At 39.0% G+C, this 14,444-nt stretch overlaps 1 protein-coding gene and 1 non-coding gene across 2 annotated transcripts in view; one reads left to right on the forward strand and one right to left on the reverse strand.

The window, feature by feature from the left end:
- PRKD1 (protein kinase D1) overlaps positions 1 to 14,444 on the forward strand; it is a 315,285-nt gene that overhangs the window by 83,678 nt on the left and 217,163 nt on the right. The window lies entirely within an intron of this gene.
- On the reverse strand, positions 10,202 to 10,305 carry LOC118003770. The gene has a single exon (XR_004677405.1). It is a non-coding gene; the product is annotated as a U6 spliceosomal RNA (small nuclear RNA).

Here is a 14,444-nt window from a genome sequence, read left to right on the forward strand (position 1 = left end):
CTGCTTGTGTTCCCTCTCTCGCTATGTCTCTCTCTGTCAAATAAATAAAAAAAAATCTTAAAAAAATAAAAAAAAAATAAAAATAGCTTATGAGCCCACTTTTGGTAGTTACCATGTATCAAAATGGGATACTTGTGATATTCTTTGTTTACAGAATGGCAGGTAATCATTGAAATGCAAATCACAAACTTACATAATGAAAAATTATGGAATTCCTTAATGGATTGTCACTGACGGTATCAAAATGGAAAGTCAAGATGGAAGGTAATATTTAATGAGTGCCTATGGGTTACCAAGTGCTAGGCTCAGTTTTTCACATATTATATTCAATTATTTCCATCTGGATTCTTGGCAAAGTCAAGTAACTTGTCCAAGGTTATCCGGCCTGTATATCTGGGAATTCAAGTCTATTTGAATTCAAATGTGATTTTTAAACCTGGAGTGCACCATTTTCAATCTTGGGTTAGTCTTTTGTATAATTTACTTTTGACATAACTTTAAATTTTCCTTAGGTGTGTATAGATATCTTGATTCTTCACAGAAATTTCCAGCTCTTCTTTAGTTAGATGCTCCTTTAAGACAGTGGTGGGACTGAACCAAGAACTGTGGGAGTATTTTCTTAGTAGCAAGAATCCATAAAGAATGTCCTTTTTGCATCCTCGCTGCTTGTGGGATATTCCCTAAACAGAATAGTTTCCAGATATGCATGAACAAAACCCAGGATTCTGTACTTAGAGCAACATTTTAAAAAATGTTGATGAAAATGTAGATATTACGTACCTAAAGTAAAGGGCAGAACATTAACTGCCTGCAAACATAGTGATTGCTTTCTTCCTTTGGAAGCTAAGGATCTCTCTGCATGAGATTTTATTTATAAACAATGCTGTTTCTCTTACAGGAGGTTCATCATAAGGTCATCTTTTGACCAGATTGAAGCACTAAAATAATTATTGCTCTATTAACATGCTAGACCAATGGCAAAACCATTTTGGATCTGAGCCTTTATTTGCTGAGTTAGAAAGGCATAAAGTGAATATTGGCCCAAGAGAAATATTCACAAAATGAAAAAGAAGGTTGTATAACGTGCATAGGACAAAATTCAGATCATTTCTGGTGAGCCACTTGAAGAATTTTGTATAAATCATACCTGCGTCATTTGTTTTGAAGCTACTAAACTTGATCTGTGACCGATTATTTTCTATAGTTCATGTGTAATGAATACTTGCAGTCAGATGACTGGGTATTATTTATTCAAAAGATTGTACGAGAAAAACAGATTGCTTTCTGTGGTGACCTGGGAGGCCAAAAACATTGAAGATATGGGTAATACATTAATCATGAAATTTAAAAAGAAAAAAAAATTGTGTAGAGAGTAAATTGGTTCATGGAGTTAGTTGTAAAACCTGGTTGCTATGCTGAGTTACTAGGGTAGGTATCACCGTTTCTGTGAGAGGATAGATAATTGCATGAAACTGGTGGTCACTGTGGGGGATAAACGCAACATGTTTAAAAGGCTGCTATGACTATGAAGTCCGTGTTTGAGGAGGTCGTGTGTGGGTGTGTGGGGGTGCACGCACACATGCTCTCACATGAGATCTGCAGGCATTCCATGGGGAGGAGGCTCATTGTTTAATCCAGAGTCACTTGGCATTGCTGTGTTGAATTATTTGCATTATTTGAACCATGGTTTGTTTTAACGTTTTTTCATCAGTAATTTTTAAAAGAAGGGTTGAAGATTAGTGTTCAAGAATGAGTTTGTGAACCTTTTTTCTTTGTGTTGCTTTATAAGCCTTAAATGGCTATCGAGGCTCTAGTGTGTCCATGATTATGCTTCCTTTTAAAATGAAGTCCTCTGTTTAATTTTGTAGTTCAGTGTGTAGGCAAGAGTGTATAGAATGAGAACTTAACTTGAACTGTATCCACACTTAAAAGTCACCATCTTATTTGGATATAGTAAAGATTGGTGCCAGTATAATAATTAGGATGTAGCAAAACATCTGGTATGTAAACACCGTAGTGAATGTGTATTGCATGTTGGTTGAACTGTGGTCACTGGGTGTCTAACCCATATACAAGTACCATGTAATGCTGGTTACCATATAATTCTGTCCTCTCGTTCTTCTTCCTTCTCTTAGCTTATTTTCTTTCTGATCATCTTTAAATATCTATTCTTAACTATCTTCTCAAGCTACACATTCTTTTTTTTTTTTTTTTAAGATTTTATTTATTTGACAGAGAGAGAAACAGTGAGAAAGTGCACACAAGCAGGGGGAGGGGCAGAGGGAGAAGCATGCTCCTCACTGAGAAAGGAGCCCTTTGCGGGACTTGATCCCAGGACCCTGGGATCATGACCTGAGCCGAAGGCAGACGCTTAACCACTGAGCCACCCAGGCGCTCTCAAGCTACACATTCTTGAGCACTTAATCATTCTTAAGGTTCCTTTCCCTGACACACAGTAATTGATTATTGAAAAACTGAATGAGGCTAAACTATTCACTGAGACCTTCTCAGACACTCCATATACACCTTTATTACAGCAACATTTCATAGATGATATTGTAATTACAGAATTATGTCTTTTTGCTCCTTAGATTGTAAGTTCCTTAAGATTAGTGCCAAAGCATATTCATTTTCTCTTCCTACCATATAGTCCAGTGCCTGCACATAGTAGGCACTAAGTAAATATTCACTGAGTCAGACTACTAGAGTTGTAGACTTGGTGGTGTGGATGAACCTTATTTCCAGGGCTGATCTGGGGTGGCTTTGTGATCCTACAACGGTTGTGTTTAAGGTGGGTGGACGTTCCTCATCTTCTCATTGTGGACGTTGTGAGTTTATAGTGGCTGAGAAACTGGAGTGTATTTAGGAGTGCCTTTTAGGAGACCTTAGTTTTAGAAATAACTGCCACTCCATGTGGACCAAGGCCTTTTGAGACTCGAATGTCTGTGATAGCCTACAACATAGTATCAGTACCTTGAGGGCAAGTTTCAGGAACTCTCTTTCTGTGTGCTGTAAAGAGTGAGCTCAGTCCATGGGATTTAATTCATACTTGTGGTTCAGGTCAATATAGTTTTTCATTGTTGCCCCCTCCCTTTTTTTTTTTACTTTTTATTTGGGAATTATTTTAAATTCACAGAGAATTTATAAACTAAAAATAATGCAAAGATCAGTCTTCTGGCTTTTACCCAGGTTCACCTAAGTATTTTACCCCGTTTGTCTTCCCCTCATTCTCATGCTTTTTTCCCCCTCCTGAACCATTTGAGTGTGTTACATACCATGAGCCTTTGTATCCATCCACTGTAGTGTGTATTTCTCAAGAACAGGGTATTCTTTTATACAACTAGAGTATAATTATTAGCCTCAGTAAATTTATCATGGATAAATACTTTAATCTATCATTTGTATTACAGTTTTATCAACTGATTCAGTAACTTCCCTTAGAGCATCTTCCCCCTCCCGTAGGAGTCAGCCTAGGATCAGGTATTGAATTTGGTGGGTTTATGTCTTTACCCTCCTTGAATGTGGACATTCCCATAGCCTTTCTTTGTACTTTATGGCATTGACTTTTGAAGAATACAGTGTACTCTACCTTCTTTCCTTAATAGGATCTTCCTTATTTGGGAGTTTGATATATTGGTAGATTCTGCTTTATCATTTTTTTTCTTTAACTAATCATTGGATTTGCACTAATAGTCTATCACCACATCTAATATAAATAATTACTGTGTAAAACTGTTATTTAATTTTCTTTGAGTAAATTAATATTACTTATGAAACTACACAGAAATAAAGCAGGTCCTTCAAAAATGTTTATGTTCAAAAGAAGCAGATTGAATAAACCAATTTTTGGTAAATAAGCCTTTCTGGTACTGTGAGGAAAAAAAGTCTACTCTTGGGTTTTCATTGATAACAAAACCAAACAAAAATAATTGTATTGGAGAACAGATAAAATTTTTGTTTTATCTTGAAATAAAATGGTATTTCAAATGAAATATCTATCTCAGTATTTGAAATTTTAAATGCCAAGAAGATTGAGTTTATCTCCAGTTCCCTATGCTGACCAATTAATTGATATTAAGTCTTCAAATAAAAATTTTTGCTGTTATTTTGAGGAAAGTACTTTATACTACAGGTGCTTATAAATTAATTCCTTGGAGAATAAAACCCTCAAGGTAAAACATAATACATGAATATTTAGTAGATAGCAAATATTTAGAATGTTTAAACAAGGAAGTAAATTAGCATCAAATTAAATAAGCTGCTATGGATCTTTATCCCCACTATTGGAGAGAATTGTGTGGTATGGTGTTTCTGTTTGTTGTTGTTTGTCATCTGTTCTGACATCTCAGCTAAACTCATGAATTGAGAAGCAGACTGGGCTTATTTCCACAACATTCAGACCTTACTGTGCATTTACATTAGCTTACAATATGCTGCTTTTTTCTTTCCAAACACGGTCATCTTCAATGTTCACACCTTAGGGCGCTCTGCACAGTCACCGTCCACAGTGCAGGCAACTTGTCGTGGGCAGCAAGGGACAGGAGATCCTGTCAAATGCCATTTTTGAAAACTTTAATTTGTTTTTCTCTCTTCGTTGTTTATGATAACCTTGTAGAAACTTGAAAATAGAATTTCCTTCCCTGCTGTTTTTGTCATTTGTGTTTGGAAGTCCTTTTTTTTTTTTTCAATGAAAAATAGTTATGTTGCCTTTTACTGAAAAGGAAACAATCTCCAAACCTATATACCCTTTTACTTTCCTCTGTAATAAAGATGTTGTCTTTTCTTTCTTACTGGATTTTTGGGTGGAATTTTTGAGAAGAGTTAAGGAGGCAGTGGCCAGGAGAAGCAGGGAGTAAGGTAGTTATTAAGAGCATGGACTCTGAAGTCTTAGAGCTTGGGCTCAAATGTTGGGTCAAGCAGTTTACTAGCTGTGTGGTCTCAGGGACATTATTCCATCTCCGTGTCCCTCTGTATTCTCATCTGTAAGTGGGAATTTTATAACTGTACCTACTCATACATTTGTTATGAGGATTTATTGAGTTGATGTTTGTAAAATACTTAAAATAGTGCCTAGAATGTAGTAAATGGTATGCTTTTGTTAAATAAAGACAAATATCTCCCCCCTGCAATCTTACTGCACTCATCCCTTTTCCTCGTGGTATGTTAGTGGAAAACAGTCCATAGCTCTCTCTTCAGAGAGTCCTCCTCAGAGAAGTAGGAGGACCCTAACTGAACATTTTTGGAATTTAATCTTTTCAAAAAGTTGAAATGCATCAGTTTGCCACTCATTTCTGTGCTTTAGCTTCATTGAGAGAAGGCATTATTAAAAGGCTAACTATATTTGTTCACTTCTGGACTTCTTACCCATAACATGACTTTATTTTGATTTAGAAGCCCTACTCTGTAGTTTTTGTGAAGAACATTTAGTTTAAAATTTAGTTTAAAATTTCACAGATATCAGGTATGTAAACTTGAAAGAAAACACATTTTCCAAGCTGTTTCTAAGAGATACAGGCTCATTCTTCAAACACACATACACACACCCAGCTAGCATAAAAGTAGGGTATGTAAATGTATGTTTAGAAAAATTAGTTGAAGCCTTCAGTCCTTAAGATGTCTTTTTTATCTAAATGTGGTTAAACTGAGTAATTTTTGAAGCCTAGTAGGTCACAGGTAGTTTATATTTATTTTTTACTGGAAGTTAGCAATAGAGAAAACACGGTCTCTTGGACTGCCAGGACTTTGGGGGCATTTCAATATGTGGAGACCATTTTTAATAATCATAGCATTACGTGAAATAGATTATTTACTTTATTGAGGACATAATATCCTGATGACAACTATCTTAGTTCTGGTTGCTATAACAAATTATCATGGAGTGGGTGGCTTAAACAACAGACATTTATGTTTCACTGTTCTGGAGGCTGGCAAGCCCATAGTCAAGGTGGCAACAGATTCCATGTCTGGTGAGAGCCCACTTCCTGGTTTGTAGATGGCCATCTTGTGTTGCAAGACAAGCACAAGCAAGGGCAAGCTCTCTTGTCTCTCCTCTAAGGGCACTAATCCTACCATGAAGGCTCCACCCTCATGACCTAATTACCTCCCAAAGGCCCCATCTCTTACATTGGGGATTTGAGTTTTAACATATGAATTTTGGGAGTGGGGGGTGGGGACACAAACATTCAGTCCATAGCAATAACTTCTATACTCCACTGAAATATAAAACTGTCAGCAAAGCTAAAGAATCCCTAGCCAACCTTTTTAACACAAGGCAAAGTCAGAGTAAATGTAAACTTCTGCAGGATTATTAATGATATGGCTGAGGATATATATTTAATAGAAAAAGAAATCACCCAAGCAGTTACAGTGGGTAATGAAAAGAAGTTTATGTGTTGGTCAGTGAATGATGAGAACTTAAAAAACAGATTACTTTTCAGATTATTTAAATGTGTTCATGGCTAACAATTTTTCTATCATTATGTTTTACAAATTTCATAACAATAGATGTAAGCAACAGTAAACTATATTAAAAAAAAAAGGTTGAAAATCAACTCCAACTCCATACCACTATGGTTCTATTGTGGCACATGGTTAGTAGCTGTGGTGATAGCTCAGGATCTCTGCCTTTCTCTCTGTGCTGATTCCTATAAACTGCTGATGAAAGGCTTCCAAGGGGAGTTTTGATTAACTACTGACTTGGCTGTGTTCCATTCATTCTTCCCTTTGCCTGTACCTACACTGAAGGTAGAAATATATTTTTTTTAAGTTAATGGAGAAATGAGTATTATTAACATGTAGAACACTGGCACCACATTGAAACTGGTAGACCTAAGAGCTTTTATAATTTCTTTCGTTTACCTGGAAATAAAAATGGGGTCTGGAGTTGTGCTGTATGAGAATCGCAGTCAGAGTGGTCAGTGGACTAGGAGTCCACTTTAAAAAGACTTTTATTTTTTATTTTTTTAAAGATTTTATTTATTTATTTAACAGAGAGAGACACAGCGAGAGAGGGAACACAAGCAGGAGGAGTGGGAGAGGGAGACGCAGGCTTCCCGCGGAGCAGGGAGCCTGATGTGGGGCTCGATCCCAGGACCCTGGGATCATGACCTGAGCCAAAGGCAGACGCTTAACTGACTGAGCCACCCAGGTGCCCCTAAAAAGACTTTTAATGTACATACATTGTTAATAGTCTGGGAAGAACCCTGAGACGAGGAGACTCTCCAGATGGTGGATGTTACATGATGCATCAGGTTGAATTTTTAGTGAATGTTCCGTTGCATAGTTCTGTAAATGGTTCCAGGCTTTCCAGTTAAGTACAACTTGGATTAATGGTTAGGTTGTTATCAATAAATTTCTCCACATTTGCTCTTTTCATATTCAGACCTCAGTTTGTGCCAAAGGCTTGTATTATGTACTTGGATTTTCCTCGTTGTTATGTTTCACCTCTTGCTCGCAACAGTTTCCCTCTTAGGGACATTTTGAAACTGAATGTCTGGAATGGAGAGGTGAAAATATGTTGGAAGGATATAAATCATGAGACTCTAAATGGTATTCATGTTAACTATGATGTTCTAGTGGATTGGAAAGAAATAGCTAATTACCATATGTTTGATTTAGCTTAAATAATTCAGATACTTCTAATGGTAGTTTTGCCATTTCGTGATTAATTATTTAACGTTATAGGACTGTGCAGTTGACTGTGGTAATTAAAGGGTCATTTGATGCACATTTTTAGTAGCTTTTTAGCTTTAAAGGTGGTAAGAAACCTCTGAAATAGAGCTTGGAAGAAGAGCAGGGGAGTTAGAGGGGCCATTGATTTGAACGACACATTTTAGAAAACTAGTTTTTAAGAAACAACACAGAACACTTGGCATTGTTCATCTACGTTCAACCACACGTTTTGTCACCTTCTTTTAGATTGGTGTTTATTTAAATATTAAGCCATCCTTTCTACTTCTATATAGTCACACAATTCAGGTTGGCTCTTGACCTGTATTTTGCTTAGTCATTAATATTTTTGCATGGTAGTTCATTCAGCTTCATGAAATATAATTGGCTTAGTTTCGAGTGCTAAGGAATCAACGATGGAATAGAACAGAGTCAAGGTTTTTGTGGCGAGCAGATACAAAGCAGTATTTATGTTGGTGCCAGCGATGGAGGCGGCAGGGAATCGCTGGGAGGGCGCCCCTCCAGCCTGGGACCCAAGCCTACACCCAGCGGAGAGGGTTTTGAATATCCCTTTGAGAAAGAGTATCGAAGTCTGGGTGTGCAGACTGCGCTTAGGGTGCATGCAGACATATCAGGGGTAAGCTGGTTGGGACTCGAAGGCCCAGGATGGGACAGGGAGAAGCCCAGTTCCTCAGTACACTGGCCCAGTCAGGAGCCTAGGAATCCCTAGGAACCTGAGCCAGCCAGGACAAAACTAGGGCACCACGAGCAAGGACACATTGATAGGCAGCTAGCGCTGCTCTCCTGCCTCGGGAGGTTTCTTAAGTGCTTTCTGTTAGGCTGCCGGGCTGCAAGCTTGGCTCGATGAAGACTGGGTGATTTGCCACACCTGGCAAACGCTGACTTGGAGCTGCCTGCATATCCAGATCTGACTGGTGCTGACAGTGAGGAATTCTGTCGCGGTGCCGCACAATATAGTCAAGCGAGGTCATGAGCAAAGTGCTGTCTTATCTGTGGTTCCTTCCCTTCTCCTTCCATATTTTAACTCTGAAATAAAGCTGAAAGGGAATTTCACTAGCTAGTGAAGAGGAAAAAAAAAAGAAGCCAGGTTGGAGGAAAGTCTGTACATATCCATTCATTAATTCAGCCTTTCATTCAACAAATTTTTTTTTGAATGCCTTAGTATGTAATTCCCCAAAGTGAATGAATATTCATTTATCTTTGAAATTCAAATTCTGTTTTACTAATGAACAGCTCAGTGTTTTACCCAGAGGTACAGAGTTAGCAGCGGCAACGTTAATTTGGATCCCAGACCTCTTGCTTTGTGTAATCAGTTCTCCAGGTCCCTGTGAAGTCCTGGCTTGAACCAAAGGTGGGTTTATCTTGGCTATGAATGCGTCTGACTGAGCAAGAAATAGTAATGGGATGCATAATTTATATTGGAGTTGGTGCTAAGCACTTGAGAGGTCAGAATGGGAACCGGCTGCCATAGTTGATATAAACTGCTAATGTCTATAGAGTATTTTCAATGTGTTCGACCTTGGTGTTGAGGGCGTCTCTTCGATTGTTTTACTTAATGCAGTTTGAGTAGAATTAGGTGCCCTTTGAGCAGTCTTGATCTCTGAGGCCCTACAGACACCACCACACCCTTTCCCCCAGGATTGTGACAAGATTGATCCCCTTTGGGCATTTGCTCGCATACACAGTCTTAAAAAGCAACAAAGAATTCTCACTTGGCTCAGGTCCTTGGGAACTCAGTCTGGAGAATTCAGATTTTCCCTATTATACTTTTTTTTTTTTTTTTTTTTAGCATTTGACAGGCAAGATGTTTTGTCTTATGTATATAAAAATTAAGTAACTGTACCAGCATCAAATATGTACTTTCAGTTGTAAATGGTACCCAAGCCAACTTTCTGGGTGCAGTAATTCAACATTTTAAAGTTGATTTTGCCCTATTTAATACACACTTATTCCCCTTTTGTGAGTAAAGGCATGCTTTTGCAAAGACCACTTTGGTTTCTAGAGTATTTTTATAGTTTCTAGATTGTGTGTTTTCATTTTATCTTAAGTAGGTAAGAGAAGTTTTAACAAGAAATAGAGCTGAGCACATTCCTCTTGGTAATGTACAGTATGGTTAACATGCTGATTATAGATTTTGTATTTGACCTAGTTATTTAAAGAATTGTTCTTTTATATCCTATCAAAGTCAAATTATATTCAGTTTAATGTTCTGAACATATCCAGGTATAGGTAGTTTCGGTAATGATGGCCTGTATGCTGTTTTTTGTCCATTTAATAAGCCTTGGATGTTTTTAAAATTGAGATAATTATAATATATGGTTATAGGAAATAATACAGAGACATTCCTATATAGTTTATATGGTTTCTCCCAATGGTAACATTTTGCAAAACTGTGGTATAATATCACGACTAGGGTACTCACATTGACGTAATCCGCCTTTCCCCATTTTACTCAGATATTCCCAGTTTTGTGTGTACTCCTTTGTGTATTTGTCTTTAGTTCTATAAAATAAAAATACAGAAACACGTAATGAATTTGTGTGTCATCCTTGTGTGGGGGTCACGCTAATAATGTCTCTTGTCCAATTTTAGTATATATGCTGCAGAAGTAAGCACAGGCCCACAGGCCTTTTTGTTTTGTTTTGTTTTGTTTTTTTGTTTTGTTCTGTTTTTAATGAATCAGGGCTGGCTTCACGGGCCTGTGACCAGAGTGTTCAGTTAAGATTTAATGCTCTGGCTTTGCTGTCTTGAAATCCTTAGTTTTATGTGTGAATTTGTGTTTCGTAAGTGAAGTCTGCTGGGATAATGGAGCCCGCCCCTGCCTTCCACAGCTTGCTCCCCCACCCCCTAGGACCCCAAGGACCTGGCTTCTTCCTTCACACTCTGTCCCACAACGGCTGCTGCCTTCAGTACCTGGCAGGGATGGGGTGGGCTCTAGAACAAGAGCCCAGGACATTTCAGGACTGGACACTGATGCAGTTGTCCCCATCCCGGAGTGTCACAACGATGCCTCGGTGGGGTAAACTTCTCACTTATCCCAATTTGGGTGCCTGATGTATCCTTGTGTAGAGATTTTCAGCGCTCCTGGGGATGGCTTGGGGTGGTGTGCCTTGGGGAAGGGAGACTCCTGACTTGACTTCCCCTCCCCCAGTAGGTGCACAGAGCTTTGGTCTGCAGCTGGACGGAGAGGAGACTCAGTACCCAATGGCGGGGGGGCAGTTTGTGTGCACCTGAGGGCAAATGCAGGCTGGTACCCCAGGTGTGCACTCACTCTGCAGGTTGTGTTGAGGGATCACAACGCAGACTCGCAAATAAACAATACCATGGCAGGTTGAGAGAGAAACTGCAGAGGAAAGGGAAAATCTTGGTATTTTATAGTACCTTTAATGGAACGTTTCTTCTGCCTTTTGAACATAGGGCCCCGCATTTTCATCTTGCACAGGGCCTGCAAGTTATGTGGCCCATTCTGATAGGCATAGTGTTATCTTCAGCAGTCATTTACTATACACAGTGCCCACTTGTTTTCACTGCATCATGCTATATTTGCTTCACATTTCAGGGACATAATAAGAAGATATTCAGTGAGACTGTGTGGGGACTAGAGCAGCACAAAACCCATAATGATATAAATATGTGGTGGAAAATTACAATAAAACTCTTGCATCTTCCACTTTAATTTTGCCTCAAGGAAATGGCAAAATGCCCAGCTGGCAATAACCAGTTCTAAAGGAGCTGCCAAAACTGCTAGGTGCTGAAATCTATAGTTTGTTGCTCTTCCCCATTTTGGAGCTTGACTATAGGTTTTGAGGTTGGGGTTTCAAAGCCAGAGCAGGTGCCTGCCACCTGGAAGCATTTTCTTAAGTGCCTTGCTAATATCAACACAATGAGACCTATTGAAGTGTATTTTTAAATAACACTGAAGCTGCTTTACATGTGTATACATGCCTATTGAAATACAATCATAAATAGGCCTGAAATGTTTTCATCTGGAATTCAAAGGGATATGATTTGTGTCTTGGAACAATAAAGGATTCTTGTAAAAAGGAACATGCTGATGGAAAACATTTAGATAAAATTAAAATATTTGAAAAGTTTGTAAATGTAGGTTGAAGTACAGGCAAAATTCGATTGCTTCACCTTAGAACCCTACGCACGGACGTGCCTAGTACCTATCAGGCTGCAGTGCTAGCGAGGGCGAGGGCATGGTGACGAGTAAGTACAGTTGTTGGGACACATTGCAGTCTTGGAGGCCAGGGGGGACCCCTCTTGTTTCATTTGAAAGAATTAGCTTCATTTCTGTACTTGTAAATACACTGACACATCAGATCATTTCTGGATGCCGAAAGGCAGGTCCTTGTCTCCAATTGAGGTTTTTCTTTTCCTTAAAGCTAGTGTTAGAATTTTCCATGAGCATCTCTGTATATATATTGTATTAGGGATCAGTGAACGTCAGAAGTTTCTGAGGTCAGTTTTTGTTTTAATGCTTGTCTGTACAATCTGAACAGTGTCCCAGTGCTCATCTAACCAAACAGCCACTTTGTTTATAGTTCTGCCTGACCTGAGGTATACTCTGCATAATGCGCGGGCTGTTTGCTAGCTCAGACTACATAATTCAGACTGGCTCTAGCAACATGAAGTCCAGGCAGAGAGGGTTCCTTGAAATCTAGGATTAAAAAGAATGCACTTTCAATATTAGTTTCATATCCTATGCCCTCTCCCAACCCTATTTCTAGAGCCCAAAATAAGAGCAACAAACTCAACAAGCAAACAAAAATCACCCCCCTGCCCCGCCCCGATTTAATAGTCTTCTCTTCTCCCTACTCAGTCTTACAGAGTTGCTAATTAGAAGCAAAATATCCAAACAATCTTGTAGGAAGAAGACAGAGACCCAGCAGGGGACATAGATAATCTGTAAATTAGGTAATTAGTATAAGAATAATCATGACTCTGTTGTCCTTGAGTGCTTTTTCATGTATTTGGTGCAAGTAAACTGTTCAAGTCCTCCTGTGGTCCATGAGATCCACCACTTGACCTGCTTTCCTCTCTTGGGCATTTATTTGCCGAGCAGATCTCTGTCTTCATTCAGGCATCTGAGTCTGAGTGGGATGCCTCTGTTTTCACAGTACACTCTTATAAATCTGTTTTTTCTCCAAACCTTACTTTCATTTTCTAATTTTTCCTTTCTCCAGCTTGTTCTCCTTTCCTATCTTGCCCTAACTTGTAGATTTTCCTCTCTCCTCTCCGTTGCATATCCCCCTTCATTGGTCACTTACAAGTCCTTGTATCACCTTGTGGTGATTCGCACTTCCCATCAACACTGAAATGTGCTCATGTTCCAGAGAGTGGAGGCAGGGCTCTGGAGGCAGGGCTCTGGAGGCATCCTGGAGGGGTTTGCACCCTGGCTCCACCACTCACCAGCCTTGTGACTCTTGGCTTACTTAACTTCCTTTCTTCCTTCTCCACATCCGTGCAATGGGGATGATTATATAGTTTATCCCTCGTAAAGTTGCCGTGAAGATTAAATGAGTTATTCCATATCATATATTTAGAACAACGCCTGGCACGTAGTAGGTGCTTAACAAATGTTAGCCATTATTAGTACTTAGTGTTTGGTTAACGGAGTTATGTGACTCTTGAGTCACCTATTAGAGTCTTATTTTTCTGGCATCACCTATTAATATCCTAGATAACGGGTTCCTTGGAATACGTTCGGAAAATGCTACTCAGGATATGTTTAGTGTTGCCATTTTTCTCAAGTCATTTTCCAAGGAGGGCAGTTTGAGGTGGAGATTCTAGAAGTAGAATCTCTCTTATGGTCAAATCCTTCTTTTGTAAAGCATCTCTCCACTAGTACGCATGGCTTTTGTGTGCCCTTTCTCTCCATGGGACAGTAACATGCGCTGACATCTTGCTACCTCAGGTGTGGTCTGCTGACCAGCAGCATGTACATCACCTGGGCGCTTGTAAAAATGTAGATCTCAGGCCCTACCCTAGACCAGCTGAATCAGAATCTGCATTTTAGCAAGATCCCCAGGTGATTCATAAGTACATTAATGTTTGAGAAACATTAGGCTAATGTTTCTGGGTCTGGAGCACCAAAATTCTGCTCTAGGGAAATAGGAAGACATCAACCTAAATTCTGTTTTACAGTACATAGTATTGATTACTTCTACAAGTATAGCACTTTAAACCCTATGTGATTTCCTGGAAAACCTATATTGGCATTCTCTTGGGTGTAATTGTTATCGATTAATGTCATTATTAAAAGTGTAGCTTAGGTCTACTGGGAGCTTTAGCTCATTGAAAGAAAAAAAAAACCCTACCTCATTGATTTGAAGCCTTCAGTCAGTCATTCTTACCTTTTCAGAAAACACTTCAGATAAATAGCAATAATCTTAGCAGTGAGATTTGTCTCAAGGGATAATCTTTCCAACAATGACTTGCATTGATTAAGTTCATTGCTTTTTAACTGTTCACTTTGTTGCTGTGGTAACTCTGTTTTAAAAATTAGGATGCATTTTCTTAGCTGGGATTGAGTGTGGGGAGGGTAGCACAAAGAAGCACATTTGGGCTTCTACTACTGGTTAGATACCTGCTGACAGTCTAGTGTTCTTGATGTGTTCTGAATATTGCTTTGTTGAAGCAAGGTTCTGGTAAGGGGAGGCATTGAATATGTTTAAGGGGTGGACAACATACAGAAGGGTCAAGCTGGTATAACGAGTCTTGGTATCTCTACCAGGTACCAAGAAAGGACC

This window comes from Mirounga leonina, unplaced genomic scaffold, assembly GCF_011800145.1.
Source record: "Mirounga leonina isolate KUSES-001 unplaced genomic scaffold, KU_Mleo_1.0 Mir_91, whole genome shotgun sequence".
Classification (NCBI taxonomy): domain Eukaryota; kingdom Metazoa; phylum Chordata; class Mammalia; order Carnivora; family Phocidae; genus Mirounga; species Mirounga leonina.